Source organism: Aegilops tauschii, chromosome 4 (genome assembly GCF_002575655.3).
Source record: "Aegilops tauschii subsp. strangulata cultivar AL8/78 chromosome 4, Aet v6.0, whole genome shotgun sequence".
NCBI classification, from domain to species: Eukaryota; Viridiplantae; Streptophyta; class Magnoliopsida; order Poales; family Poaceae; genus Aegilops; species Aegilops tauschii.
The window spans coordinates 304,138,199-304,144,889 of record NC_053038.3 but is presented as its reverse complement, the minus strand read 5'-3'; positions in this window follow the sequence as shown (position 1 = coordinate 304,144,889).

Below are 6,691 nucleotides of genomic sequence, written 5' to 3'. Positions count from 1 at the left end.
TTAAAACGATAGACCCAAGAATCAAAATCTACATTCTTCTCAATCTTAGGGGCCGGGCCGGCATGATTCAAATGAGTGGAAGGGAGCGGTCCACCATAGACGGGTGGAGGTTCCACATGGGCAAAGATGCCGGTCCCATTTTTATCACTAGAACAAGGAGCCTTCTCGCTCGAAGCTTCCCCCTTGTCGGAGGTAGCATCCGTCACCTTGTTAGCGGGATCACCCACTTTCAACGGTGCGGTGGTAAGTTTAAGCCCTTCTAAGAATTTATTCAACATGCTTTCGACCTTGGTCGTCATGGAGGTTTTCAATGTGTCCAACGCTACATTGAATTCCTCACGAGAGACCGCGGTTCCCCCATCTCCCGTAGACGAGACTGGATTCTCACCGGAGTGCTCCTCCGCACCGTCTACGACGTCAACCATACTCTTTGGACGGTAAAGTCCTTAATAAAGAGACGAGGCTCTGATACCAATTGAAAGGATCGATATAGTTGACTAGAGGGGGGGTGAATAGGCAACTAACAATTTTTAGCTTTTCTTTACCAAATTAAACTTTGCATCAAAGTAGGTTGTCTAGATATGCAACTAAATGAGCAACCTATATGATGCAATGACAACAAGCACGCAAGCAAGTAAGAGATATAGCACAAGAAAACTTGCTAAAGTAAAGGAACGAGATAACCAAGAGCGGAGCCGGTGAAGACGAGGATGTGTTCCCGAAGTTCCTTCCTTTTGAGGGGAAGTACGTCTCCGTTGGAGCGGTGTGGAGGCACAATGCTCCCCAAGAAGCCACAAGGGCCACCGTATTCTCCTCATGCCCTCACACAATGCGAGATGCCGTGATTCCACTATTGGTGCCCTTGAAGGCGGCGACCGGACCTTTACAAACAAGGTTGGGGCAATCTCCACAACATAATTGGAGGCTCCCAACGACACCACAAAGCTTCACCACAATGGACTATGGCTCCGCGGTGACCTCAACCGTCTAGGGTGCTCAAACACCCAAGAGTAACAAGATCCGCTAGGGATAAGTGGGGGAATCAAATTTCTCTTGGTGGAACTGTAGATCGTGGCCTTCTCAACCAATCCCGAGCAAATCAACAAGTTTGATTGGCTAGGGAGAGAGATCGGGCGAAAATGGAGCTTGGAGCAACAATGGAGCTTTTGGGGGAAGAGGTGAGTCAACTTTGGGGAAGAAGACCCCTTTATATAGTGGGGGAAACAAACCAACCGTTACCCCCCTTCTGCCCCGAAGAGAGCGGTAGTACCGTTGTGCCAGCGGTACTACCGCTTGCCACTATAAGCGGTACTACCGCTCCAAATCGCGGTACTACCGCTTGGCCCACAGCGGTACTACCGCGGAGGGAGGGCGGTAGTACCGCACAGGAGCGGTACTACGGCCCCCCACAGCCGCGGCCAGTACCGTAAAACCCGACACGAAAAAGGAGCCCTCGAATCGAGGCGGTACTAGCACGAGACCACCGCGGTACTACGGCTTGGGGCCACTAGCGGTACTACTGCTCTGGAGCGGTACTACCGCGCCCAGAGCGGTACTACCGCTTGTGGCACCCAAGCGGTACTACCGCTCCGTCCCGCGGTACTACCGCTGGGACCAGAGATAGTACACACATGGGGGCTACTAGCGGTACTACTGCTCTGGGCGGTACTACCTCTCTGGCCCGCGGTACTACCGCTGGGACCAGAGAGGGCACAAAGAGAGGAGAACCAAGCCCATCATCGAAACGGAAAGGCTCGGAGGGAGGGGCAAATGAAGTGTACGTGATGATTCCGCCCTAGCCTTTCCAAAACGGACCCCCTCTTGATAGTACGGTGATCCCTATGAAACTAGTCCACCAAACTAATCCGAAAGGACTACACCGTCTTCGCTTTAAGCTCCGAGGGGAGGAAATCGTCTCGTGCCAAAAGGATGAATCTCTGAAAAACACTCAACGCACATGATTAGTCCACAAAAGCATTGTCATCAATCACCAAAACATCTTAGGGATAAATATGCCCTTACACTTGCGCCACGCGGCCTCCAACGCATCGCGCTCGGCGGCGAACTTGGTCGCGGCGAACTTGGCCTTTGCCGCCGCCCTCCGGTTCCTCCTCTTGTCCGATTCAGCGTCCAGCTTTGCGAGCTCCGCCAGCGTGAGTTCTGACCGCGGCTTCTGCGGACCCTTGGCCGCCGCCTTCTTCTTCGCCTTTCCGGGAGGTTCGACGGCCTGGCCGCCGGAATTCGGCGGGGCATCGGCCATGGCGGGAGGGTGGTGGGCGGGACGTGGGAGGGTTTGGGGGAAAATGACGCGAAATGGGGTGCCGGGCGGGTGCTTTTTGCCACCGACGAACGGGTCAGGGGAGGACAAGCGCGCACGTTCCACCCGTCCGCGCGCTGTCCGTTTCACTTCAAAAGCGGCTCAAACTTAAGCCGGGGATGTGTCGAAAGCGGACATGAAACAGACAAAAGTCCGTTTGCGCCTGCGCGCTGGGCCATCTGATATATCCGTTTTGCCACAAACGACTGCATCCGGACAGAATGGGGTCACGCGCTGGAGTTGGCCTAACCTCTCGTGTGATGACCCTGTCCGCAACAATCATCGAAGGGGTGGCGTGACCGTTGGAGTTGCCGAGCGGACGAGACCGACTGTGCAAGCGACGGACATGCGTCATGCGAAGCTATACTATTTGTGTGATGGCCGTTCTGGCTCGTACTCGTACGTACGTTGAATTTGATGGGTGGTGCATGCATGGCGATGCATGTAGCGTGCGTGTCCCATTTTGTCTTGGCATGACAGTGTCAATGGCTTTTCGGCCCGCACTCGCTCGTGTTTTGGCCAGGCCAGGCGGGGTACATGATCACACGTTGATTTGGCTGCCGACGGGACAGGCCAAAGGGAGCCTTTGCTAGAACCTTGGGGTGCAGCGTGGCTCTTGGATAAGTTATCTTATAACTCCCGATCGATGCCTGTGCGATTTCTACCGAGATCTCGACAGAGTTGACAGCGGCCCCAGAAAGCTGGCGTGAAGCACCGAAAGGTACCATCCCTACGGTGCAAATTTGCCAAAACACATCTACAGTGTATGTCAAAGGGGTCGAGTATGGCGGGCATCTTTGCTCCGGTCACGGTCTGCCGTCACCTCCAGGGTCACACCTGTCATGTTAGTGTGCTTATTACCCCACCAGGAACTTTCAACGCCAAACGAATTACACCTTTTACCTTGAAGTGAGAACTTTGTAACCCAAGATTCCATGGCTAAATTTGACAAGTGTCAACTGAAAAAAGCGGCAACAATGGCCTCAACTCCGCAAGCTTTAAAAAAAAGGGGGTAATTTTCAACATAGAATAAGAAAGAGACGTCTATATTCAATATGATGTGTATTATCATTATCGCTTCACTTACCACCACGTCAATATGATGTGCTTAACTCTCCAACTTTAGGGGTGGTTCCTATTGCCTACTCAATAGATAGGTGGCACATGCACATTATAATTTACGTTAATATGAAAATGAGTCGAAATAATATATATGTAGTAAGCAACTATACTCATCCCAAAATATTGTATAACCAAATTTAGAAGTACTTCTAACAAAGATGTCCATGCTGTTTTGGATTATTCAGTAAACATCAACATATTCTACTTGCTCCCAAAACTTATGTCCATCAATCGCCATATGCATCAGGTCTTCCCCAACTTTGGAAGCTACACCACATGTTCATATTGCATGACAATAATTTGTGTCAACTTCAGCACACTAATATTAGTAAGAGCATATTTCCTGAGGGAAGATGATACCATATACATATCACAAAGATATGGCAGGGCAAAAATATTTCTTGAAGATTTTACCTATCCAACGAGGATCTTCACTCTTATTGATAAATTTTTGGCCTTGCTTCTTAATTTGTGTCACAAAATTAATATGTATATATGAGGACACAATGTTTGTCGATAGCTTTAAAATGAGACCAAAATTAACAAAATCGGAGTCTGGATGTCAAAGGCATGACCAATACGGTAACGACCACAACAATTTGCAACGGTTTGAGCTAGGTCCAGCCCAAGTTCGGGCTCACTCGGTTTGTGTTTCAGATGGTCCGGAGTTCTTGGCCCGGATGGTTGGGATACCCAGTAATTCCAGATAAAGCCCAAGAGGGACGAAACTCTGTCTCTAGTTCAAAATCGAATGGGGTAGAGGTGAAATTAGGTCAAATACACGCAAACAAAGATAGGTCAATAAGTATAACAATAGATCTGTGGATTAAAACCTGCCAAAGCGTACTAGAAACTTTGAATCGAGCCAAATTTGAGGTGGACCTATTTTTGCTGGCTTTTTCGGATTTGGGCAAGAAAAATCAACAGAAAAATATAAAGATGGAGGGATTGAGAACGGTGATATAACCAATTCGTGGCAACCTATGCTCTCGTACCAAATGACGCGGGGCTTTGGCGGATCTTCACGTATTGAAAGAGGGGAGAGGCAAGAAATAAAGAATGTGAGGACAACTAGCAAAGCATATATGGCCTAGCAAGAATCAACAACTTATCAATATGCAAGCCTTTGGAACTCGTATCAAAGTCACCAACGCTCTTGCAACCGTTTTCCACACCACAAAGTTGAGATGACTTCTCACAAACACAAGGGAGAGCAAAGGACAAGGTAGGAGGATTTTTTCATACAAAAAGTAGAGCTCTTATAGTAGCTCCATGATGGGAGGACTTGGATACACCACCATGATAGGTGGACCTGGTCATATCCATGAAGAGACATCTAGGGGGGGGGGACTTGAGCTTTATGCTTAAGCTCCCCTATATCTAGAAGGGATGTGAGTATATATAGCCCCCACCATGAAGCGGTAACTTGCAAGGGGAAGGGATACATGGGCTGTGCCTTCTTCCTACGAAAACAATAGGTCGGACAGTCTGACAGATTCAGCCCAGACATTCTGCGCGTGGAAGACTCCATGCTTCAACTTCAGCGCACTCTAGTATCGGACGCTTCGGCCCAATGTCAAGAGCCCGTGAAAGGATGCTTGGGTTGGGCCCCGAATAGTTTAGCGCTTTGGCATAGACAACCAAGCTCCAACTCCCGCGAACGACGGGGGAGTGACTGTGTCTCGCGTAGATAGTGCGAGCCAGTAGGTCGCCTCGCTTGCAAGCAGCTGGTTCACGGGCCTATCATGATGACATCACACACATTTTTTTCTTTCCTGTAGTTTATATTTTATATGTTTTTGTTTATATTTTCTTTTTTTCTTTTTTTGTTCTCCTTTTTTATTGTTTTCTCTTTCCCTTTCATTTTTCTAAAGTGTTCATCACACATTTAAAAAAATCTTAATCATGTATTTGAAAAATGGTAAACGTGCATAAAAAATGTTCATGGTGTAGACGAAAAATATGTAATGTATTTTAAAAAATGTTAGTCAGGTATTTAAAAATATGTTAAACGTATATAAAAATATTTAAGGTGTATATGAAAAATGTAGAATGTGTATGGAAAAGTTGAACATCAAAACATATTTTTTTAAATGTTGATCGTGTATAAAAAAATGTGATTTGTATTATTAAAAAATGTTAAACATGAACAAAAATGTTCCTAATATATACGGAGAATCTATAATGTGTATGAACAAAGTAGTCATCACACATTTTTTTAATGTTAATCATGTATTTAATTTTTTAAATATGTACAAAATGTTCCTGTTGTATACAAAAATGTATAATTTGTATGAAAAAATTTGTCATAAACACTTATATTTATAAATATTAATAATGTATTTGAAATATGTATAAAAAATGTTGCGGATGTATATGAAAAAATGTACAGTGTGTATGATAGAAAAGTAGACATCAGAAACATCTATTTGGAAAAAATAACCAAAAAATGTTAAACATGCATAAAATTAATGTTCCAAATGTATATGAAAAATGTACAACATGTATGAATTTTTTTTCCTAATGTATATTAAGAGTGTACATTGTATGTGAAAATTTTAGGCATGTGTTAAAAAAATCCGAGAAAGATGCAAAAAAAACCCAAAACCAAAAGAAGAAAAAAAAAGTAAAAACAGATTAAATACGAGAAAGAAACAAAGAAAACCGGAAAAAGGAAAAAGGAAATAGAAATAGAAACAGAAGAAAACGATAAAACCCCAAAAGAACCAAAGAAAACCAAAGAGAAACAGAAAATAAGAAAAGGAAATTGAAAAGGAAAAGGCATTGAAAGCCAACAATGTAACCAGTGAAAAAAAAACACGCTACAGTTCTGGGCCGGCTCAGTACCGTAGTGCTTTGAAATGCTTTAGGTGAGACCGAAGCTACACTCGCTATAAGCGAGATATAACTTTTGCGGAGCGACGACTCCATCGCGGGACAGTCTGAGCATCAACTACCATGAGCGATGGTTCCATCACCGAACGGTCCGGGGGATGTCCCAGTCCACGTCCAGGTGCACTCGGCCTGGTGCCTGGATGGTCCGATTGATTTGGCCCCTACGGTCTGACTGCTTGGAAGAAACTCTTCTTTCTCCTTTTCTTCCATGCTCCCCCTTTAGTTGTTGGATGGTGTAGACGTTCTCTTATGCACGACCTCCTCCCTGACTCGCATGGCACCCGACTCAAACCTAAACACGCACAAGGTAGGAGTGTTAGGTAGTATACCATCCTGAGAGTATAGTAGATAAACAGA